At 38.8% G+C, this 26,386-nt stretch overlaps 1 protein-coding gene and 1 long non-coding RNA gene across 6 annotated transcripts in view; one reads left to right on the top strand and one right to left on the bottom strand.

Annotated features, from left to right (window-relative positions):
• CNTN4 (contactin 4) overlaps window positions 1-26,386 on the bottom strand; it is a 669,413-nt gene that overhangs the window by 42,464 nt on the left and 600,563 nt on the right. The gene's annotated exons all lie outside the window — the stretch shown is intronic.
• The window catches only part of LOC123374498, a 71,119-nt gene that overhangs the window by 19,580 nt on the left and 25,153 nt on the right, over window positions 1-26,386 (top strand). For 2 of the 4 annotated variants that reach the window (XR_006581124.1, XR_006581127.1), the window contains exon 3: window positions 1,821-3,420. This is a non-coding gene — a long non-coding RNA (uncharacterized LOC123374498). Of the gene's footprint in view, window positions 1-1,820; window positions 3,421-4,744; window positions 5,165-12,083; window positions 12,204-26,386 lie in introns of those variants that run through there. The other 2 variants (XR_006581125.1, XR_006581126.1) reach the window with 2 other exon arrangements.

The raw sequence follows: 26,386 nt of genomic DNA, 5'->3' as shown, positions 1-26,386 counted from the left end.
ATTGTCATTGGAGCATGCCAGGGCATCTGTTAGATGTTAATGAAAGCCAATGTCAAGACAAGGTAATTTCAGGTTCAAGCATGAATGCTCAAGTGCAGGAGTTTATGTTCAATTACCAGCTGCTTTAAACAAGCAGTAAGACAAAGGAAAGCAATGCCGAGCACAAAGGATCAAGTCCAACACTATTGAAAATGGACAGAATGTTGCCTTTGCTGTTGATGTACAGTAATCAGATAAGACACAACAGGGTTAGGTAAAAGGTTCAGTAAAGTTTTAACATCCTTTGTGTGGGTCTGGGGATTTATGCAGTAGCTACATATTTGAGGCCAGCCATTCTATGGCTTCAGGTATTTAACAATGTTAGGAACACCTCTCTCCCCACCCCCGCTTCTCCCGTGGAAGAATAATAGACCACAGTTTTTACTAAATTCCACTCAAAAGCATGAAGTTATCACTTTTGATTGTGCATTCATGGTTGATTCTGGAGAAAATTACTTTGATTAACAATATTGAAAGGCTAGTTCAATAAATTACATTGATTCATTTTTGTGTCTGATTTCATAGGCCTCGCTTGACCCTGATGTGCATACCCATAGCAAAAGCAGATACAGGGCTATATTTTTTCTATTGCCTCCATTCCACATCTATTTTTGTAGATACAAACAATTGTGCCTGCAGTTGTGGATATGGAATGATTTTCAAGTGCAAATAAAAGCCCCACCCATTTAACTACCTGATTTTCTGATGCAAACATCAGAATTAACTTTCAAAGTTGATTTTTTGCTTAGGCACTCATACAACTTTACAAGGATTTAGATGTAAATTCATTTTTTAAAAGATAAATTATAACCCCAGAATTTTGGGGATGATTTTTGAAATATTTTTGTTTGATTTATTTATTTTTGCCATAAGTAGCTGTTCAAAGATCTCCATTACTTAGTTTCAATTGACAAGGACCAGGGATTAGACGGATATAGCCGAAACTGCTCCCAGGCATTTCATTTTGCCTTGGATGTGTCTTACTTTGGAAATCTATTATGAAGGGAGATAATGGGCAGCATACCAAAACAGCATGCCCTAGATTTTGCCCTGCATTGTAGAGCATTATGTTGGTTTCAAGTAAGACTGAGTCTTATCTTCCTTTGTGTAAACTGCAGAATTTTAAAGCGTTCCTTGCATGTGTATCTCACCTGAGTGAGCAGATGTTTGCACCTTCAAATTTAGGTCATTTTGGTGTTGTTGAAATTTTGCTTGCTGACTTTTGGCTTCAACATCAGGGGTTAAGAAGCTAGGTTGTCTTGTAAGGGTAACAAAACACCAGTAAGATAAGAGATGATCTCACCATTTTCCAGGAATATTTTAATGGCATAATATTGGTACTAAACCACACTTGGTGCCTGAATGTAAGTTTAACAGGAAACCTTACATGGAGAGGGTGTGTGTGTGATTTCAAAACATATTTTCAAGGTTTGTTCTAGGAAAAAAAGAAGTCAGAATTTTTCAAAAAGGACAAGAGAATTACAAAGCTGCAACAACTTCTGTACACCTCCACCTAAATTCTAGACTGTAGAATAAAGCAGGAAAAGAGTGAAAATGAAAATATTTGGAGTCAGTGGTGATCTATTTTATGAGTGATGTTTATGGTCATTCTTGGTCTGTGACTAAATTATTCTATTATGTAAATAATTCAGTGGCCTTTTCCCTTGCCATGCTAGGACTGACTTTAATTCTCCGGGAAAGGGTTATTTGGGTGTCTGCCAGTGTTTTGATATAAATTAGCTAGGATATAAATTAAATAACCTCTTCTTCTGTTTCTATAGACGATAATGTGATGGAACCAGAAGTACTTGCAGTTGTAGTTTGGTCAAGAAGCAGGATGCTGGTGACAAAAGGGCATATTGACAAACAAGGAGAGAGATTAAGCAGATGGGGGACCATATGAAGTGGTTGGAAAAGCCCCCAGAAGCAGACTGATAACAGTCAGCACCGTGACAGCAAAGAGAGAGTAAAAAGACACACAGATTTGTTTTTTTAAACATGCATAAGTAGGTGACATTTTTGCCTGTGCAGACAGTGAAGATTGAATGCCACACTGTTGTTTTTGAGCAGGCAGAAATAAAACGTGGGTTATCATGCAAATATGCTCATCAACAGTCTTGGTGTAATCATCAAATTTGTCAAACTTTTAAAGAAAATAATGACTGCCTTAAAAGTGGCAATGTGAGCTAGCAGATACAGATTAAACTGAAGTGTTAAAAGCCTAAGGCATCCATGTAACACAGGCAGAATATCTACCTATCCAGGTAAATGGGACCAGAGTAATGACCCAATGAAAACACAATAAAAAAGTAAATTCCAATGACTGAACCAAATTCACCCACTTACAACGATGAGGTGACACGTAAACTTATGCTGTCATTTATGTTACCTCTGAATTTGGCCTTAAAAATCTATAATCATCATCCAGTTCCCTAGCATATGCCTGCATTCCACAAAGACATAACAAAATGCAAATTCTCAACAGCGAGGATAATTAACCATTGGATCAGTTTAGCAAGGGATGTGGTATGTGCTCCATTATTTGGAGTCTTTAAATCAAGACTGGATGACTTTCTACAATAGAATGTTCTAGCTCAACCAAGAATGATTGGTCATAATGCAGGTCTCTTAATGGGTGACATTTTATCACCTGTGTTATGTATGAGTCAGACTAGATGGTCATAATGGTCTCTTCTAGCCTGACAATCTATGAAAGACCTTGCAGGACAAGACAGTGACTAGAGATAATACAAATCAACAGTAGCATTTAAATCACTCTGCTTTTGATATGTGATCAAAGACTGGAAATCACCTACAGGAATACACTAAATATTCAGACAAGCAGCATCCCCCCCTCCTTTTTTTTAATTTGCTAATGCAACATTTATACAAGAACTGCCAATTGACAAAGTCAAAAGCATCTGAAGCTTGGTGACTATCAAACTTCTGAGACCTCTTAACACTCTAGACATCATCAGACACTGTGAAAAATGCTGAAGACAGGATAATGTGACCCTGAACTGAGAAGATTAATAACCGGTGAATAGCTAAACTAACATGTGATAGTTGGCTATGCTAATTTCTACAGCTATCCTAATGGATTGTTTGAATAGTTTATGGGGCATGGCCAAAATTCATTTTAGTAAGGAACGGGGAAAGGTCAGAGCAAAGGTGAACGGTTAAACAAAATCTTCTGTTTTACAATATCACAGCATCCACCTGCATTGCTTTCACTTATATGCTGTCAATCTTACAGGAAGGCAACAGCACAGAATGGTCCACATATCATAAATGAGACTCAGGATTGCTCTTTTCATACACCAGTATATGTTTCCATGTTTTCTGTACAATGAACCATTGTACATGTGTGCTCTCAAGCAAAGGAACTGATTTGTAAGTCATGATCCATATAAGAAAATGTATAGCATTTGACTGTTATTGATTATTTTCTGCAGTAGTATGATATTGCCAGATATAGAATAAAATGTCTCATGACAAGTCAATGGGACTTAATCTCCTAAGTGTCTGAGTCACTTTTCAAAATAGGACTTAAGTGCTTTTGAAAAGTTAACCCATAGTGTTTCTATATACTCCTGCCATGCTCTTCTGTAATAAGGGATGTCAGTGATTTATAGCTCTGTATATAATTGGGAGTGAGGCTTGGAGGGGGAGAGATGTGGTCTTTCCTGAAGGAGCAAAGGTCCTGATTCAGCAGTTCATCCCCGATTCAGCAATTAAGCACATGCTTAAATGCTTTCCTGAGTGGGGGTCTGCATGATTTCAACCCTGGCAACTTAACATGTTTAGTCTTTGCTACGTTAGAACCACATTTTATAAAGAGAGAGCTTATATACTTTCTAGATGTATGTTACAGTGTCTCCTGAGCCATTTTCTGTTAGGACCATCCATTTCATTTTAACATGGGCAATTTTTCTATTTAAGTAAAATGTGAGCAAAATACTGTTCCATTGCTTTTCCTACTATGCTGTCCATCTGTTCACTTTTAAGAGGGGCGGTTTCCTTCTTAGCTCCATTCATACCTGAACGGCTGTTTTCGTACAACTTATTAATGCATTTCTTAAAACGACATTGGAAAAAAGCTTCCCAGAGATTGAAAACTGTCTAAATATGATGTAAGAGTCTCCCTCCCAGAATTAACACCTCCCATCTCCCAGAAAAGGACCAGGCAGTCAATCAGCAGACAAGCATTTCTGCATACTGAAATACACACTCTTTGTGTGGCTGAATAGTAAATGAAGGTTAATTTAAATCTGAAAACACATTAAGAATAGAATTGCATCAAAGGATACCGGGGAGGGATGCACCATATAACACCATGAAGACAAAAATAAATGAAAATATATCTGGTTCAGAGAGAGAGCACAAAGGGTGTTTCTTAAGTAAGAACAGGGAACAATACTTCATTTTAACCTCCATTTTATCCTGTGCAATGCTATCTTATTAAATCAAATGTGACAAAGAGAATCCTATGTAATGGGGTCTGGAAATGACAATCAAACCTGTCACTCAGAGAAATTTTTACTTGCTCTTTTGTAGCAGTCAGCATTGGTGCCTGATTACGCTAGGAAAACAAAGCATACATTTTGCTATACATGTATCGCTTTGTATTTTGCACTAAAATAAAAGGCACTTCACTTCAGAAGTACCGTATATGAAATTGGTATAGTTGACAAATGATTGTACCATTTGTGACAGACTTTATAGATAAACTAGTGAATTCAAGGTGTCACCTTTTGTGGGCTATTGATTAATACTAGCTGATATCCATCTTTGCAAGTATGGAATAATCTACTGTCATTACAAAAAATGATGGCCATCTTACAAGGAAGGTTAATCAGATACAGGAGCAATCATATCTGGTCTTTGATAAATTACAAGTCACTCAAGGATCAATCATCAGTTCCCCTTGCAACGAGCCATTGTTACTGCACAAATGTGATGACATGCAGTGTGTTCTACTGTCACATGCCCGGCATCCAAAAGAATTTTGCCACTTTGAACAATGTAGCCTGCTGAGATTGTTGATTTGTGGTGTTTTAAAATATGTTTAGAATGATATTGTAAATACAGAGAAACGCTGGCTTAAATTTTCAAGGGGCTACAGGTGAGCAATAAAAAATAACTAATATGCATGCACTCAAACACATCAGCTATAAGGTGATTAATATAGTTTGTGCATTTGTATGGAGCTGTATGTATTCTTACATTTCTCTATATGCCCATCACACCACCATATTTATCTCTGCTCTGCTACCGCCATACCCAGGATGTAGGCTAAGAAGTTATTCTAAAGCTCAGGATTTAGTGAACATGCAACAGTAAGATCAAAATAAACCATTTTTAAAGCCTAATATCTCCGGGGTCACCAAAGCTAAAGAATACCATTAGACATCAATGGAAAACCGGGATTTCCAATGAACGTTAGCATTAGTTTCTAATCCCTAGTATCATGGATGTCATACCATGAATTGGTCATTGGTCCCAAGGGTTAGGCAAACATCTAGGCCTTCCAGGACATTTACTATATAGACTATCGTACTCTCAGCCACTTACGGACACTATCCTTTTGTCTGATGACCACTTCCCGGAAAGCTGAAGTTGCTGGAATCAAAGTTAATGAATTTATTATTACTTATTATTTGTATTGTGGTAGCCACAGAAGGCCCCAGTCATAGACTGGAGCCTCACTGTGCTTGGCACTGTAAAACAGAACAGACATCCATGGCCTCATGGAGCTTACGGTCTAATTATTAGGGCAGCTTGATACTTAAAATGCTACAGCTGTGCCCGTGTAGTGCTTCAATGAAGACCCTATTTATGCCACCAGGAAGGCTTCTCCTGTTGGTATAGGCACTCCATCTCCCTGAGAGGTGGTAGCTATGTCAACGGAGAATTCTTCTGTCACTTTAGCACTGTTTACATCAGGGATTAGATCAGTTTAGCTGTGTCACTCGGCGGTGGTGTGTGTGTGGATTTTTCACAACCCCAAGCAATGTAGTTATACCGACCTAATTTCCTTGTGTAGACCTGGTCTAGACAAGACATAGATATTACTGGAGCGGGGGAGAGGGCACAAGGTAATAATGAGACAAAACTGGATACCCCTCTCTTCTGATTTTTCCCTATTCAGTTCTTTTATATTGCCCTCTTCCCATCTTCTCTCACTCATTTCCTTCTCTTCCTGCTCAGATGTTGTGCAATGTTAATCAGATGTAAAATATTAACTGTTGTATCTGGCTGCTTGAAATGGATAAAAACCTCAAGCTGTATTTTGTGTCAGTTTTATTCATTAAGACAAAACTCTTAGGTATTATATTTTGTAATGAAGTTTCTTTACAAATCTGTACTTTGTATTATTTTATAGGACACAAATATATATATGGGGCAGCTGTATGCCAGTATATGGACACATGCATATGTGCATGTGTGTGTTTGGGAATGGATGAGGAGCATTATCTTGGTATATAGCTGCCCATATCCTGGTGCCATTATTTTGATTGTACATGTCTTAGGGGGTGACAACAATCTATTTCAGGGGATCATACTCAACGGATAAGTATTTTGTCTCTCAGATGTTATAGTAAAAAATATAAAGGCCACACACTTGGCTTTTAGATCTCAATTCATGTTGCAGATAAAGCCACAGGAAAACATCTCCTTTTTCTTCCATTTGGCTAGGAGTCAAGTTCTAATGTTTATTTCACAAAAGTTCCTGTTTTGCCCCAGAATAACACAGTTACTGGCCATAACATTTCATTTGAACTGTACTGGGTTACTGAAGGACACCTCTTGCACATTTAAAAAAATAAAATATTCCTGATTTCATGCCAATTTGTTGCAAGTTTTACAAACTTCTTCAAGGTGTGAAAGACAAAATTCTATCTATCGTCCTCTGTTGAGCAGAAGCAGATATCAGGGCCTTGCAGTTTGGTTCCCTGGTGGAGGAGAAATCAATGATGTGGAGTCTAGGTATAGTCTTAGTGCAACTTTTTTTTATTTTACAATAGATACATCAGTCCTTGAACAGTCATGGTCACAAACAGCACACAAACAATCCACTTTCTGGCATCTCACTCTGAACACCAATGCCTGGCTCCCAAGGGGCAACTCTGCCACAAGAATTGACCCTAACTAGCAAGATTAAGGCAGAGAGCAGCTCCATCTTATTGCTTGCCGTAAGTCCCACAAGAAGAAACTACATAACAAAACTAACAATAATACAATCATTTTTTCCAAGACTGAACAGTGCTTGCACACTGAGAAAAAGAACATCCACGACTATGTAACAGTGCCACCTGCTGACATAACATATCTAAATACAGCTACATATTGTCTTTCATTTACAGGGGTTAATTAGTAATTCTTAATGACTCACTTTTTTGGTGCCCCACTGGAAGTACCAATGAAGGGTGTCTTATCAGTCCTTTCTAAAATCCAGACCCTTAGGCAGTATCACAATCTAGGCATCCTAGATCACCAGACACTTTTGAAAGTCTTGGCTATAGAATGTGCATCAAAGGACTATGCTGAAATGTCTGAAGATAAAATTAGCAAATGCGGCCCTCAATTCAGCAACCTGAGACACCAGGGGGTGAAGAAAAACTTTCCAAAAATAAAGAACAGTAAGTGTTTTCATACTAGTTAACCAATTTTCAATTATTTTCTCTATCTGTGACTCCCTCAGTGATACAGAGAACTGAATGCCACAAAGTATTAATTTTTTTTTAAACAGAACTATCACTGGGGCGGACTCCCAGTATTTATTCTATTTAGCAAGTTGAACAAAACTCACAGCCCTACATTTAAAGTAAAAACACAGTCAGGCAGATTTTCAACTGGTGTAAATTGACTTAGCTTCTTTGACTTCAAGAGAGCTACACTGCTTAGCTCTAGCTGAGAATCAGGCCTTTTATCTCTGAGTTGATGCACAATTTACCTCTCCTTCCCTCCTCCCCATCGTTGTGTCCAAAAAACCCTGTTCCAACCTTAAAATGCTTTTGGACAGGAAGTGGACTATCAGACAGGAAGTGGCCTATCAGAGTTGATTTTACTGGAAACCAAATTCTATTATTGTATATTGGAATCTGTGAAGGAACACAAAAGACACTGTAAAAGAAGAACAAAGCAAAGAGTTTCACACTGGGACCTACAGTTATTTCTCCTCCGGAAAAATTACCACCTCAGTTTTCAGCAATGAGTGGCAACAGCCTTTTGTTATTATGATGGTTTCTCTGCAGGTTGGGTTGTTGAGTCAATCCCACAGATGACTTCAACCAAAGTATTCCTCTAAACAGCATCTGCTGCCACTATTTTATAATTAGAAGAAAATTAGTAGAAGTGTTAGCAAATAGCTCCCTGAAAGAAAAGATTCTATAACACAAATGTCAAGTCTAAGACCCTTAAGCCTTTTAGAAACCACACTAAAAACCACACTGTGCTTTTGTAATACAATAAAGAAACAAACTAGACTGCAGGCTATATTAACTTACTGTTATATATGCAGAGGTGTAGGTCATAACACGACCTGTGGTTGTTACAGCTCACTTGGTTTGGTTCCAACCTAACATATTTGGGACTTGCACAAAAAGATAAGGAGTGTGGGATCAGGCCCTCCATGTAAAGTTACATTCTGCCTGTATATGGACCAACCGGGGAATGACAAGTAGGCCCTGGGACATGACCGCATAATAGAGGGAAATACCACTATATAAGTGTAGATAATTCTTATTTTAAAATACATCTTTAGCCTATATCCTGTTGATCCTTTGCCCTATTATTGCATCCAACACAGAAGAAAAAACACATCTTTCTAAAAGAACCAAATGCCAAGAATTGAAAGAAGCCCAACCAAACAAAACCCTCCAAAACAAACCTTTTTTTAAAAAATTCCATGCTCAGAAGAGACTAATTTGTTTTCTGGTGAAGAGGATAACCTCTTCTCAATTTACTTGGGAATCCTGCAAGATACTGATTAATGTTTCCTTGTCCCATTGACAGATCTTGAGACAGCAAACTTTTATTTCGATAGCTGAGCTTTTCTTCTATTACTGATAACCTCCTGGCATTGATGGGGGAGAAAAGTGGAAGGATCAATGAAAAATCATGTGTAGAATAAAAAACTCTCAAGATCATCCCTCCTTCAGAGGTGGCTGAAAATCTCCAGTTCCCACTCCTGACTAATAGTACAATATGAAGCATTATTAGAAAGCATCCCTAATGTTGCTCCCCCTTCACAGATTTTTACTCCAAATCAATCACAGGTTTCCTTATGTAGATCACTTCATAATGAGACTCAAGAGCTAACTTATAAAGATATACAAACAGAGACAAACTATAGTATACCAACATGTAAAATAATTTTCATATTTCAAACTTTAGTTTCAAGAATTTTTTAAATGGTTAAATAAAAGAGTGGGTTTAGTGTTCATAAAAGTGAGCAACTAAGGGCTTGGCTACACTTACAAATTTGCAGCGCTGCAGCAGGGTGTGAAAACACACCCTCTCCAGCGCTGCAAATTGCGGCGCTGCAAAGCGCCAGTGTGGTCAAAGCCCCAGCGCCGTTATTCCCCACAGGGAGGTGGAGTAGGGACAGCGCTGGGAGAGCTCTCTCCCAGCGCTGGTGCTTTGACTACACTTAGTGCTTCAAAGCGCTACCGCGGCAGCGCTTTGAAGTGCTAAGTGTAGCCACAGCCTAAAAGTGTTAGGTTTTGCTGTAACTACTTATTATTTGCATTGGGTATAGACAATAATAAGGGATCTGAGCTCAGCTGTTCTAGGCACTGTATATATATATATATATATATATATATACACACCTCTACCCCGATATAATGCGACCCGATATAACACAAATTCGGATACAACGCTGTAAAGCAGCGCTCCAGGGGGCGGGGCTGCGCACTCCGGAAGATCAAAGCACGTTCGATATAACGCGGTTTCACCTATAATGCGGTAAGATTTTTTAGCTCCCGAGGACAGCGTTATATGGGGGTAGAGGTGTATAAAGAAAAGATGGTACCTGCTCCAAGACATACTGGGGCATTCATCCCAACCTCAACGCAGTTAAACCATGGATGAATTTGGCCAGTGCTAGTAGCTACCATAGTAGCTATCCGACCTAGCTCTGCTGATGCCCTTTAATCATTATCTGCAACACCACTCCTTGCCGTTCACATTCATGGTTCTCTTGAACAGAGAAGATCAGTCATCTTGAAATATATCAGACACTTTGGATATCTGGGCAACTTATGTCTAGCCGTAAATCATTAAGATCACTTTCTATTGTAACCTAAGTCAGGATATTAATTCAGGCCTCCAGTGTTGAGATGTGAGTGAATCACTATACCACATCTCTCTCTATTTTTTTCTAGTAAATACAACAATAATAATAATAATACCCAGCTCTTACATAATGTTTTTCATTAGATCAGTAATTTAGATTTTAGAAAGAGACTTCCTGCTACTCTGATTTCAGAGTGACTGTTTTCAAATTTCACTGGGTACAATTTTCAGCACTGAAAAATTCTTGCCACTGCTGTCCTTTCCCATCCCCCCCCCATTGCTCCCTTTGGCTTATCACCAGGCACTGAGACATTCAGTCACATTTTCAATGTGTGTAATATCTAGGTTTAGGTCTCCATTCTCCTTCAGTAACATGAATGGAGGGGAGTCAGATTGCTCCCCACACTTTGACAGCCATTGACTTGATGACAGGCTTTCCCTTTCCTCCAAGTCAGGGTTGCATATTCAGGGAGGGATTGTGCTGTTCTCTGTGATGTCCTTTCCTGTTAGAATATCAGGGAAATAACAGCATAAAAGAACAGCGACCCTGTCTGCAATTTCTCCCTCCTGCTGAAGTCATGCTGCCAAGGCAAAGGAGATATGAGGCAATCCTGCAGAGTCCCTTGCCCTCTCTCCCCTACCCTGCCCAGATCTGTGGGATCCTTGTAAAAGTGATGCGTTTGGAGGTCTATTCCCTGCCTGCTCTGGAAAGGGATAAACCCCACCCCTCAGACTGGAGTGGATGAGTAGGAAGACATGCTAAGAGTTGAAAGTCACTCAGTTTGACTAGCCCCTATGATGTGGGTTTTTCCTGCACTGGGATGTTCTGGGACAGTAGGAATTTTAAGCCATGGCCGCACAGCCGTCACATTTAACTTTATAAGAATCAAAACAGTCAAAGGAACAAACAAACATACAAATTCACTGAGCCAGATCTTCAGCAGGTGTAAATTGATGTAGCTCCATGAAGTCCATGAAGCTACTCAAATTTGCACTACTAAGAATCTGGCCTACTGTATCCAATTAGAAATGGACTCTTCTTTTTATTCTTATGGTGCAGACATTGGCGTTAGCTGTACAAATTGTTAACTGTCAGAGCTTAGTGATGAAGGAAAGGTTAGTCAGCTCATCACTCCTGTTCTAACCCTGCAGCTACCTCCAACTGACTTAATCTGTCAAAGGCATATGTGGCCTTCTTCCCACGTTGTCACTGCCTGACTTACTGGATTCAAAGATTCTCTCATATGCTATAAGTTACAAACATTCTCATTTCCCTAAGTCAGAGTCCAGCAAAAGTTGAGCTACTTTCTATTACTGATAGCTGAGGAAAGTGGGTAGGATGATAAACCAAATGTATCCGCTTTATTGTAAACACACTCACCATGCTGATAATCTTCAGTTAACCAGCCCTTGCTGCTCTTTACATGTCTTCCCTCGCTATGCAATTAAAACAGCTTCCATCTGGCCATGTGCAAAGTAACTTATTCTTGATATTTTCGCTCGTACACATACACGCTCAGATGCAGATGTAAGTAGGCATCAGATATATATCAGAAAACAACTATGTGTGCTTTGAGAATGCTTTCATTTTAATAACATTGAACTTTCATTTGTATTCAGAAAACTGCAAAATACTGTAACCTTTCTGAAAGGGAGAATGTTAAACTAAATTGGAACAAGTTGATGAAACAGTGTTAATTAACCTGCTTTCATCTCATTGAGCATTTGTGTTTAACCTACAGGTCATCTCCTTTTTGAACTGCTATATGCATTTGATCTTCAACGACAGGCAAATCGACTGAATCATCTATTGACAGTGAAATTAAGTGAGACCTCTTGAACCTCTTCCTTTCTCTGAGAGGGTAAGTAAATTCCTAAAACGGAAGTCATGAACCTTTTTATGAATTATTCTAAGTTTTTTTTTTATGGTAGGAGAGGTTGTAATAATTCTTAGTCTTAACATGTGAGCTTGTGTAAATTTGTTAGCTATGCCTTGTGGGCTTAAGCTGAAAATACAGGGCGACAAATGGAAAAACTTCTCCTTTTCTACAGGGAATGTAGACATATGGCTGACCTCTTTTAAAAAGTCATTTTCCCATAAGTGTTACATACTGAAACAGAAATATTTAGAAACACAAGACACTTGCTCCTGTCTTGACATGCTTATTTATCTGTGCAATTATCTGGTTTAAAACCACTAATTGACTAAAAGAGTAAATGGGGGAGGAAAATCCTTCTGAATTTAATATTTAATGGAATAGACATTTCACAGCACCCAGCTTTCTTTAAATCAGAGTTGGATAGGCAAAATAAGAAACTGAACTGAAAGAAGAAGCTCAGAAGGAGTCAATATATTTTTATTTCTGCTGTTAAAAATATAACTTTAATAATGCTAGAGATAAGTCCAAAACTGGCAAGTGAGGTAGGTCAGAGATCTATGCTTTTTAATATCTAGCTTTTCTCCAGTAAGACTTTTATCACATTAATGGCTAAATCATACTGATTGTAAAACAGCCAAAATGAAGCAATTAGTAAGGCCTGTGACAGCCATGGAGAATGAAATGCACAAGGTTTTCAATGCAAGCCAGATGGATATCTTCAATATATTTCTTATTATCTGCTCATGGTAATATGGTTCAATTAAACTAAATCAGTACTACAGACGACCATTTGAATTGCCTGAAAAAATTAAGTGTCTGCTACAAGTTTAATGAGGCTAAACAGTCATATTATGTTTACAAGTTTTATTTGTTATGATCAGTAAGTGTTTACAAGAAAAAAAAGTAATCTATTTCATTTGAGCAGCCTTTCCTAAGTGAAAAGTATTATACTTTACACTTTAATTCAGCTGCCTGAGCGTGTTCTATTCACTTTTTAAATCCGTTAGGTATCAGAGTTGAACTTAAATGTAAAAAGGGCAAGAAACAAGCATTTTTTCTCAAAGCACTTTCTGTTCAACAATGATCATAAATTAAAGGAATGCAGTTTTATAACAATATACAGTTGTTAACCAATTATAGGACTGACGCAGCTCCCAGAGAAGTCAATGGAAAAACTCGGTGGTAGTTGGATGGGGCTCTAAACAAGGGCCACGTTCAGTATGCCATTATGTTTGCTAAAATCTTTACCAAATGTTATGGAAAGTTACTGACCTTTCTCTACTACAACACAGTGCTAATGGTCCATGGCCGTACTGCTTGTCATGTTGGCATTAAGAAAACCAAAAGGAAAAGACATTCTAACAAGAACTACGAGGATGGTAAAAATCACACATTCTATGGCACGCACACACTTTATACTCTGTGGGTCACATTTTCATCAGTCCTCCTTAACAGTGTCTGCAAAAATTTGAGGGGTGAAGGGAATACGATTCAAAGGTTATAGCATGGATCCTGGGTTCTATCCTGGCTCTGCTGTGTGACCTTGGACAATTTGCAATCTCTGTGCTTTAATTTACTCATCTGAAAAATGGAGATACTGAAATAATGCAATTTATTTTACCTCAAAAGGGTGTTCTCTGAACGATAGTCAATGTTTCCAAAGTACTTTTTCAGATCCTCAGGTGAAAGGCACCTTGTATTATTAAATGCAAGTTTTGCATGCATAAAATGCATACCCCCACAAATTTTGATTTCTGAAGATGATTTCTGAATATTTGAGCCTACATATATGATTTGGAGTGGAAATGACTTGTGTCTCACAATGATGATCCCAAAGTGGTCTACAATGAGACTTTCAACTACTGTATTTAGGAGAAAAAGTGAAGAATAATTTACCCCAACTAAAACTATGGGGGAAATGCAGTTAGGCAACACACTGGAATTCTGCTTGAAACTGTAATACTGCTCTTGCAAAATTACACCTACTGGACATCAACAACACATCTTTCACTTCTGTCCAACTACTGACCAGGCTTAGCTTAGAACAGTGATTTTCAACCGGTGGTCTGCAGACCCCAGGAGGGAGGCAGACTACGGCTGTGGGTCCACGAAAGGTTCTCGTTACCACAGAACAGTGGTTTTCAACCTGTTATCCATGGATCCCCGGGGCTTCACAGATTATGTCTAAGATTTCCAAAGGGTGCACACCTCCATTCAAAATTTTGTAGGGGTCTGCAAATGAAAAACAGTTGTAAACCACTGGCTTAGAAGATCCACTACCAGAACGACAGCCCCAGGGAGTATGGCTACAACAGTTTGGGGAGGTGACAAAGAAGGATCAGTGAAATGGATAACTTTCTCATTTAAAAACTTTTCTTTCATACAGTGTATGCGTTGGATCATATTTAATCCTACTAGAAGACACTTGTGTCCTAGAAAATAATTGGTGTCCTTGGAAACAGTCCAATTAGGGAGAATGTACTCAGTTGCAATTTTATGGCCAAATGTTATTGCTTTTGTTAATTGCTAAAATTTAGTGTTCATTACTGATTTCTAACTGTTTATGAGTCAGACGACAGGAAACATTTTTCAATACTTACACACATTGGTAAGTAGTCAACAGACTATGTGAAAATTATCACAGTTTTCTTTAGAAAGTGGTAAAGAAATGGACAGACATGGTCTATCTACTGAAAACCAAAGTTGGAATCAATTTTATATTTCTATTCCAAAACTAAGTAAGAAAGACCAAAACAAAACAAACCAAAACAAAACCATGAATAAATCAGAGGTCAAATGTCTCTATATCCCCTGTATTTTTCCCCATAGAATTTTACCTAAAAAAATCTGGATTTGTTGAAGCATGAGATGAACAGTGGTTGTTTTTTTTGTTTTTAAAAACATTAAGCCAAAATTGGGATTTCTTTACCCAAAATTATTTCTTTAAACTAGTATTATTTTTTATGGAATGCTCACATCTTACATATATACGATGAGTTCCCATAAAAATGGTCCTCCACTACTTAATATTTTAAAATTGTCTTTCCACCCCTCTTTTGACCATTTTAAAGTTCTTGATGATGGGTAACTGAATAGTTTTGGCTCTGATACTAGCTGACAACACGCAGTGTGCCATCAAATATAATTACCAAAAAACAAGCCATAGGCAGCCCAAATTGCCTCTCTTTGATTGCTGGTCTACAGAAACTATGCCTTTTTCTGAATGGGTATTGTGACACTGGCAAACCAGTATGACCCTTATAGGGTTGAAATCAGGACAATTCACTTGTGTGTGAGTATCAAAGAAAGGTTAATTAGACTAGCAATCACTAACTTGTTCATGTGTAGTGATAAGAATCAAGAGTAAATGCTAAATATATTTGTCCGTGTTTACCTATATCCTGTTAGAAGTTTAACAATGTCACCAAATCAGCTTATAGATGCCAAATCATTTTCATGTCTCTTTAGATGATGTATGTGACTGTACTCAATCAGTCTTAAAACCAAAGATGTGTATATAATGCATGAGGACTAATGATAATAACTGATGGTTGTCAAATATCCATCCCTGTTATAATGAATGGCCAGCAATTACCTTATGTAAATCAATGTACAGTATCTGGTTTGTTTGTTTATGCATGGGAAGCAGAAGGTTAATTTCAAAGAAGGGTCGTAGTTTAACAATAAGATCCAACTTGCTGTGACAATTTCTGTAAGGAGGCTTGTCAGCCTGCCGGAGAGCTATAAATACTGTACCTTGGGCAAGATCCTGCCATCTCTAGTCTGTCGAACTTTAAACAGGGAAAGTTTAAGCTATTGGACAGAGATGTCCAAGTAACTTCTTGGATTGCCCTGGATAATTCATGAAAGGACTCTAACAGACTACAGCTAAGCTGTCATTTTGGCTCTAATCTTTTGTATGATCTAAAGAAATTTATTTGTAAACTACCAGATTTAACATCACTGGTATTATCCTGATCTACAAACTCTGAAATCAACTGTAATGTGCACATTTCATTTACCCTCTTAATAACTATCTTTCCTTTTCTTTTATATTATTAAAGTTTTTAGTTCCTAAAGGATTGGCTATGTGTGATTTTTGGGGTAAGATCTGAAGTATACTTTGACCTGGGGTGCGTGTCTGATCCTTTGGGATTGGAAGATCTTTATATGTGATTTCTGGTTTTAATAATCACAGAAGCCCAGTTGTCTGGGTGGTAAGCTGGGGACTAGGATGCCTAAGGGGACTGTGTTTTTATCTTCTTGTTAACCAGTGTGGTGATACAAGAGTTCAGTTTTTTAACCAACTTGGTGAACTCTAATGTTGGAATAACCACCAGTTTTGGGGTGTCTGCCCTGAATGTGGCATTCTCAGTGGTGACCCATGCCAGGCAGCATGACAGGTATATCCCCCTCTATTTCAACATTCAGTTGCCATTGAAACTTGCTCTCTTCTCAATGGCAGAGTCAGAGAGAACGATGAGGGCTTCTGGAAATGACAGCCTGATCATACTAACTTTCACAGTTCAAAGCAGACTTCCTGGCTGGCGCTAGGATGAACTTTTTTAGGAGTTTAAAATTGGATGATGTACATCAGTCAACTGGGAAAGAAATGTAAAGCAACTGCAAGTCACAAAGCACCACCATCTCAAAACAAATCTCAGAGAAAAGGAAAAAGCAGCAATTTATTATATTGATATGGTGAAAGACTGGGTCATAACTCACAGAGCATCTGTGAAGAGGATGATAAGGTTCTAAAATCTTATTCTGGTAAATATGAAATATACCTTATGCCTGGAGCAAATTCAGACTTTTTTTTAGACAAAAATTCTATGGGGAATAATTCAAAGAGACATTTGACCAGTGATTTAGAATTCTTAAGTCAAACATTGTGGCTAATACTATGCAGACAGTGATGAAATGGTTAGAGTAATGGTAAAGTATTCGATGCAAATTCTCTCCTAGGGAATATCTTCTTGATCAAGGAGTCCAGCTGTCCTCAAGTGAAAAACAATTGATATAGATGTGTCTCAGGAAGTACCTCAATCATAACTGGGAACAATAGCAGGTGAAATGCATGATGATAAAATGCACGTGCTGTCAGTGATGGGGGGAAAAAAAGGGGGCTACAGAAAGACAGCTCAAACACTTGCAGAAAATCTGCACTTTGTATATCCATAAAGCACAGAAATGTTGTAGTTAAAGACCTGTAAATGAAATAATATACCCCAAAAATGGTGGTCACTGTACTAAACTTAATACATTGAAAAACTTGGGAAAGGCATGTAGATATGACTCAAACCAAGTCATATATATTTTTGACCAATACATGATAAAGGACAAAGTTGCTGAACACAACACAATTGATATAATCAGCATTAATGTTTGAGAAACAAATCTGTCATGCACAGGCCAAGCATTTGCTGATCTCATAATGTTAGATTTAAACTTGACACTGGAGAGCCCAAAGAAACGTTATACCAAAGCACATGCTGTATTCGGCAAATTCAGCCTTCTGGTTCCATTGCATTGTACAGGTAAGAGTTTCTATGGCTCTGGAACTAAATGACAAAGTATAAGGCACAAATATAAGCAGAAACGCAGACATGCTGAGGACTGAGATTTTTGTTATGAACACTCAAGCATCTTCAGTTATGGATCTGGAATCATAGAAGATTAGGGTTGGAAGAGATCTCAGGAGGTCATCTAGTCCAACCCTTTGCTCAAAGCAGGACCAACCCCAAATAAATCATCCCAGTCAGGGCTTTGTCAAGCCAGGCTTTAAAAACCGCTAAGGATGGAGATTCCACTACCTCCCTAGGTAACCATTCCAGTGCTTCATCCCCCTCCTAGTGAAATAGTTTTTCCCAATATCCAACCTAGACCTCCCACACTGCAACTTGAGCCCATTGCTTCATGTTTAAATCTTGCAGTTATTAAACTGGGGTTATCTGCAGATCCAGCTGACAACGTGAAATCTGACACTCTAAGCATCATCCGACCATGAGAAGAATTACAATGCAAGAGTGATGAGACCTATGAAGGAGTTGCAAGGGTCTGAAAACTCTACTGCAATGCAATACAGAAGAGGCTTCTTCTTCTAAGCAGCCTCAGTGATATGTCTGATATGCTGTGTGTACTGGAGGTAAACTAGTTGGAACACTTTTTGATGGAAATGGGATCAAACCAATCCAGTTTAAATCATTCTAATAAAGAACATGAAACAACCACATAAAGGAGCAGAGTTACATTACATTCTCAAAGTTAACAACTGTAGCTGGTAAAGTTTGCACCAAACTGTTTGAAATTAATGCACCGCCGTGGCCATACTAAAACAAGTCAACGAATTCCATTTAAGATAAAGAACATGACACTGCTTCCCATAATATGAAGGAACTTTTCACAACCTAACCCGGTCCAAAGTGTTTTCCTGCATTTTTATTTGAAAAGTCGACCTTGCCAAACAGATGCTTCTATGAATGGCCTTGGTGCAGTAGAGCCTCAGAAAGGCTGACTACTCCTGAATGTAACAAAGTCACTCAGACCAAGCTGAAGAGCATTATGCACAAGCAGAAAAGCAATTCCATCTGATTGCAAGTGTGATCATTAGTATTGGCTCAATCACTCTATTATAGAAAAATTAAATCACTTGAAGAAACACTAAATTCTCCAGCACCAATCACTTTCAGAACAAAACTTCTGAAACATGCAATATTGGATAGATGGCCAGACATTAGACAGCAACGTTTTTCTAGTGCAGCGAAGTTTTGGAACAAGACAGTTAAGTTCTTTTCAGCTCTATCTTGGATGGCATAATCTTAATTTTTGAAGGTGAGAAAACAGTTATTTCACATCCACTAAAACAAGATACAATAGTGCAAATCGACATGGGTTCTATGGGTGTAATACAAAACATGAGGTAAGGACATATTGTCTCAGCCTGGCACATGGCAGCAAGTTGACCACTTATTTCAAAGTGTCCAAACAAAAGGTGTGTGTGAAAGACAAAAGAGTTATAGATTGCAAATTAATGTCTGCAAGACCATTCCAGACCAGGGATGTGGTTTATGTGGGACAATAAAGCCTGTATCAATACTGATTAATACAAGCCTGAACAGTATCAAAGGTATTACAATAATTAATTACAATAATCCATGAATTGTCAGATACAGAATCCCTGAAAAGCTCCCAGACAATGGAGGTAAATATTTCTCAGAGGAATTTGATGAATTTTGCCAAATCACAGGATTTTAAAAAACAGCTCATTAAATCAGTGTATCCGCAAAGTAACATTCTCGCTGGGAGTGGGAGAAAAGAATCCAAACCCGAGCTGCTGGAGAGAGCCGAGGCTGTTAGCAAAGATCTCTATCTCAGTCTATTCCAGGGTGGGAATACACCTACTGGCCATATCTTTGCTCATTAGTCCTGCGTGGAGGTAAACAGCTGAAAACCAAAGCAGCCAATATGAGATGGATGCAAGCTAGTCTGAGACACAAACAAAAATAAAAGTAAACAACTATTTAAATCTGTTAAGCCATTCACTGCTTTGAATGCTGGCACAATGGTAGCTGGAACCCTACTCCCAAAATGAAACCGGTAAATAATGTAATTAGAACTTGACCTTGCCCTGGTAGCATGTAAGCATGAAACATCACTCTACAAAACATACTGACTCTATCCCTACCTACTGTGATAGAGGACACCAGGAAGTGATAAAGCCACTCCCACCAGACTGTTACTTACAAACCCCATAGATTGTCCCTTGTCCTGAACTTTATCTAGCTATTTACACCAAGGCAAAGTGGATGCAAATCATTACCATTTGGAATGTGTAGTGTTTTACATACACTGAGTAGTACAAGGTGCAGGGCAGTGAGGAACACGACCCTATCTCTCCAATGTAATCACAGTTTACGAACCATTAGTTCAATAATCATTGCAGCATCACTATTTCCTGTTAGGATAGTGCAAAGGCCTCTGCTGTGAAGCCATATACTACCAAACTTGGCCGAACAATTAAACCAATATTGTTTCGGACTTACAAGCTGTTTTACATGATACAGAGGGTTATACCAAAACAGGTATACACTGCACCTGTTTACATAGTTTGAGTGTTAAGAACTGATATCATCATTCCATTTCTCCAAAGTTACAGGACTAAATCATATTAAGACGATCATGTACGTCAAAGTAATTTTGCCACAAACTCATGTAAGTATTTAGTGTAACTCACAGGCACCAAGCTGTATCGGAAGGATTATCTTATTTTGGGAAGGGAGCAGTAGCAAGATCATTTGCTTTAATTAGCTTGTTTACATGGCTCCCGCCGGAACCCCTGCGCACCAGAGAAACTTCATTTGTGTATTAGTCATTGCTATCCGAGTGAGAAGGGAACTGTTGGTAATTAAGCCGTTCTGCAAGCAAATGGTATCCGACTTGTGCACGTAAACAAGACACAAAATAACACATCAGGGAAGATGAAGGAAGCTGGTCCTCCCTTAGCCATTGACAATGCAAGGCTCGGGGGAACCATTCCAGCAGGCTGCATGCGCCCACTCTGAGAATGTGGAGTTGAAAGAGGCAGAAGACAGGAGTCAGGATTGGCAGTTGTGGTGCGCAGGGGAGCTACCTAGTTGGAAATAAGTTGCTACTGTGGTAACTAAAGGAGCTCCCTTTCCCAAAGTCTCTCTATAGTTAATGTATTCAGCTTTGCCATTAAAATCTGAATTAGTCCTCCAGCAGCTCAGAGCTACCACTATAAAAAGCCACTTATGTGACTACATTAAAGTACAAATAAGCCAGCATTCGACAGTATATGCCTAACACTGTTTACTCTATTTGTCATGTAAACACTTCAGTACTAAGTCTTTTTATGTCATGGAAGAATTGGAACATTTAGCCTCAGGTACAGAGAAAATGGAAAAATGACTGAAAATGAATATGTATATGCTGCATGTAAACACAACCCGTGTTCTACACAGCTCCTAATAATATCTGCTGAATTGTTCCCTATCCATAAAGTTGCAATCCCTGCTTTTTAATGTAAAGGTCAAACCATACATGCAAGGTTTGCAAGAATTTGGGTCTCAAAGGCCAGGACAGTGTTCACTTAGAACTAACAGAACAAACCAAAAATGTATTCTGATCGGTTTCGAAAACCACTGAAGTTCAGAATTTCTGACAATGGCATGTTAATAAACAGCCCTATGGGCACCTGTCAGAATGTTATATTTTTAAGACATCTACTCATGCATAATACGAATATTTATTCATCTCTCTGGTTGTTTGCCAGAGATTATTTTAAGCCTCCCTGGATCTGGTGTAACAGATATTATCCTTCCTCTCCTTCCTCCCCCCCCAAAATCCTCCGTCCTTGCTCACCCTATATGTGACACTATTGACATCCCTCTTCAAATTGGTGGGGGAGGGGGAAAGAGGGCAATAGGATTTAAAAAAGAGAAATGCTTATTGTTAATGGAAGAACACAGAAAGGTTAGAAAAGATGTCTTCTGATGTATGACCTTCACTGTTTTTTAATCAATGACATATGATGAGATCAAAAAGAATAAAAAAAATATTTTAAGGTCAGAGAACACATCAGCTGATAAATTAGTCCTTTTGTAGACCACAACATTGAATTAAAATATGGCATTCAGAAATATTTCACCCCAACTAGTACATGTGTTACTTAAATCATAGAAACTCAGATATTTCAGTGTAAAATACAATACTTTACACAGTCATTTAGAGTTCAGAACAGTTTTATGTGATTTTATACTTTTTGTGGACTAGATTCTAAAATTGTGTTCACTGTTAATATCCATGTCTCAGACCTCGGGGTATATTCTCCGCTTCACACATATGTATAGGTCCTATTCATTTTAATGGGATCAAGTTCCTACTGAGCATTGAAGATGAAAAAATAATACTTGCTAATCTCTTATAACCTTAACACAATGTGAAGTGATACTTAAACCATGTGACTAATAAAGAATGACGAGATGTAATATATACTCTTGCAGTAAGTAGCAAACAGGCTGCCTCTAATAATAATAATAATAAGGAAGAATTAGATAATTCTTAAATTACAAAATGACTACTTTTCAACAGCATCAGCTAAACAAAGTAATATTTTTAAATATTAACCTTTTATGGATGTGCAGTCAGGGCCTGATTTGTGGAGGCGCACCTGACTACAATTGGAGATGTGGGTCTTAGCATTTCTGAAAATCAGACCCTGTATCAATTGTATTTAAACTAAAGACCCAGGGTATGGGTCTCATCTTACTTATGCTGGTTTTACATCCATGTAACCCTCTTCACTTCAATAGAGTTAGTTTTGATTTACATCAAGTGAGATCAGAATCAGTCCCTAAGGGTTTGTCTGGACACCAGCCGGGAGCGTGTTTCCCAGCGCAGGCAGGCAGACATGTGCTAGCTCTGCTAGCTCATGCTAAAAATAGCAGTATGGCCATGGCAGGTGGCTTGGACTATCCATCAAGTATGTACCCAGAGGGTTGGGCGGGTTTGAACTTGGGTGGCTAGCCCAAACGACAGCACATGCCACTGCAGCCACACTGTTAGTTTTAGCATGCTAGCTCGTGTCTGTCTACCCATGCCGGTAGGTATGTGTGCAGCTGCAGTGTAGACATAACTTAGGGGCAAATTCTGCCTCCATTTACACCTATGTAACCCCTCATTAGGGCTGACTAGAATCAAATTTGTCCTCAGACACAGAGCTCTCAATTGTTATTATTTAAAACAGTATGTTACAATTCACACAAAGGTGAGGAAAGTGTGCTTCTGTATCTATAGAGGCAGGAGTGCTGGAACAATTTGTATGGTGGGGCTGATGAATCAAACTGGAAGCTCTGTATACCATGAAAACCAGTTCAAGCCAGGGAGTGTGGTAGCGCCCCCAGCAGTGCTAGTTCTAATACCACTCTCATTACCATAGTCTCTGGGCACCTTCTAGTATTGAGCAACGTGACTGACATCTGTCATGGATTGTTCTCTCATCTGCTCCCCAGGGGTTTTGGTTGTGTTTGATAAATATACATGTTGCTGCTTATTGTTATGGGTTGAATGAAAACCCCACTGAGACGGATAGGTGTGAAACCACCCTTCAATTAACATAACTGTTAGCATAAGCCCCTGTGTCAGCAGGGCCGGCTCTAGGCACCAGCGTTTCAAGCTTGGGGCAGCCCTTATCAAGGGGTGGGATTCCTTTTTATTTTTTGGTTGCTTGGGGCGGCAAAAAACCTGGAGCCGGCCCTGTGTGTCAGACAAAAGACGTGTGTGAACCCACCCAGGAGCTTTTGGCTGAGTATTGTTTTGGGTGGGGATGTTTGTGGGGAGAGGAGGGGAAAAAGGTATCACACATAAACTGAGACCAGACAAGAACAGAGACAGAAGAGGCAAGAAAGCCAAGCAGGAGCCTGTAAGCACAGTGTGACCATGGACAAAGCTAAGTTCTAGTGTGGCACTGTAAAATAAGTTTTGTTCTTGGTTCCTTCTGCATTCAGAGACACAGGACTTTGTACCTTCCTTATAAATAACCAAAACTGCATCAAAGAAAATATCAGATTTCCATCAATTTCTACTTCCAACTGAAACATCTTTAAGGCCATGAACTTTGACCAGGTGCTTTGGTTGAAAAGGGGCAACATTTTTTTGTTAGAGAAGGCAAAGTCAAAGAAATGAATCTTGCACTTAGAGCAGACACAGTGAGGTTTATGATGGTCCTTTGTTCCTGGGAGAGTTCATTCCAGAGTCTTGGACTGGCCCCCATGAAAATTCTGTGTCCCACTTGACCTGGCTATGCTTTGGGTAAGCGTTGTTCTCACATATAGCTACCACTGCACCTAATGCCTGACAAATTCTTAAGTCTAGCCCTGGCCCTCTCCTGACCTGAGATTGACAACCAGGGTTAGTTATTTCAAGTTGTATGGTGGCTTTGAGATGTCCACAAAATGAGGGTTCACACATTGGCATTCACACTCATTTGGTGCTTCCATCTTCAAGATCTGAGCTCAGAGTCAATTTCACCGCTGCCATAAGTGAGTGCAACTTCATCATAGTCCATGGAAGGGCCATTGCACCACCCAGTCACATTCCTAGCCTATCTGCTTTCTTGTACTAACATACAGGGCTTAAGAACTGTATCCTTCTGTGTCAATAAGGTCGGTTGTTATATTCTGTTGTTTATGTTTTCCATGCAATAACAATGTATTTAAATTAGTACCTTAATTTACAAAGGATCCACAAGTAGACTTTTCCCTGAGGAGAGACTATTGAGATCCAAATCTACAAGGGGCTGAGCACCCTCAGCTTCTCCTAAAATCAGTAGGAGCAGCGGTCACTCAGGGCGACCTCCCGTGCCTGCTGAAGTCCAAAGCTGACTTCAGTGGTGGGGCACAAAGCCTTCTGCCCCTTACAGGAGGTGCTCAGAACCTTGGGCAAGACTTTTCCTGCTGTCCTGTTCTCAGGAACTTCCAGAATTTCACTCACACTTATTTGTTATGCCTCTGCTTGAGGATAACAGGGATTAATGTTTAAAATGACTCTGGCAGCCAGAGTCATCTTAAACACAGACCTACTGCTAACCTTAGGGACTTCCTGTTCAAAGAGACTAATATCTGCTGAGGCACATGCTGTACAAGCTGCACAAACTGGAAGTGACTACGTTAAGTCCAATTTATTTCTAAGACATAATATAGTCCCCCTATAGCCTTAATTTTAAAATAAAAATTGCACAAAGGAACATGCACGAAAGAAAAGAAATATGTATTATGCAGGTGTATTTACCCAATGTTGTCTTACTGTAGGGACTGTCCCTTCAATTCCTACACATGTACCAGCCTCATCAATGGAAGTTCTATCTGGGAAAGGACTGCTAAATTTTGAGATGGTATCACAGAAGAGACAGGATGTTACACTGCACAACCAGAGATCCCAAGGGGAGAGAGTCGGGGTAATCCAGCACAAAACACAAAGGGCCAGATTGTCAGCTGGTGTTATTCCATGAAGCTCCATTGACTTCACTGGAGCCACGTTAATTTACACCAGCTGAGGATTGCCCCAATATGCTTAAAACCTTTTTCTAATATAAAGAGAAGGATGTAAAATTAGAGAGAGAGAGAGAAGATTTAATAATATAATTGGGACGGTTCCTGTCCTCAGACACATGTGCACACTCAATATTTTAGGGAAGATTTTGCTCCATGAATGTGCTGGTGCTGCATCTCACACACACGGAGGTTTGTAGCAGGTAAAGCGTCATGGAGGATCACTGTGTTTCTCAGGGCCAGCTATCCTGAGATTCGTTGCTTTAACTCTGATTATAAAAAGCACCCATTTAAACTCGCATTAAAAGCATTTTAAAGAAGTCTCTGTATACTATAGAAATAATTGATAGGGAGAACCTCTAAACCAATATTGTCCATAAGTGCCAATATATGGGAGAATTAAAACTGACAGCATTAGAGCTCTGTGATTGATTACAAAATAATAAATCAATCTCTCCTGATCTGTTATCCAACACAGCATTTTCCACAAATAAGAGAGAGATGGAGAGTTTTTATCAATGTAATAATCTATATGCCTGTTGCCTATGATAATTTATCAGACACGCAACTTCTCATAACAGTGCATAACTTTAAAACATTTGTCACTGTCACTGCATTTAACAGATTTGAACTTTAACTCCTTGGTCAAACATTTTATGTTTCCTTTTAAAAAAAAATTGTTGAGAGAGAATTTCTGGGCATACACTTGGGATTCATGGGATGTATAAAGATATCACTCAGTGGCAAGAATTATTAAATAGTGTTAAATCACACACTGATTATATTTTGGAAAATAAAAAAATGTATTGTAAGGGAAAAAGTTGCATATTATTTTGCAAACCTGCATGTATTAAGAGTTTACCAGGACTGTTAAAAGGATTAGACATCTGCAGATGCATTAGATTAGATTAACATTTTTAAAAGGACAAACTAGCCATTAACTGCTTAGGGTAAAAAAAAATTCCTCCATGGATATTCTGAATTTAATGGATTTCAAGTTAAGCATGTAGTTCAAAGCATGTCAGAGACAGGACAGTGGACTTAATGGACTATTCATCTGATCCAGTGCAGCAATTCTTATGTTCCTATATTTCATTC

Source organism: Mauremys mutica, chromosome 7, assembly GCF_020497125.1.
Source record: "Mauremys mutica isolate MM-2020 ecotype Southern chromosome 7, ASM2049712v1, whole genome shotgun sequence".
Taxonomy (NCBI): Eukaryota; Metazoa; Chordata; order Testudines; family Geoemydidae; genus Mauremys; species Mauremys mutica.
This window is presented reverse-complemented; position numbering and strand designations above follow the sequence as displayed.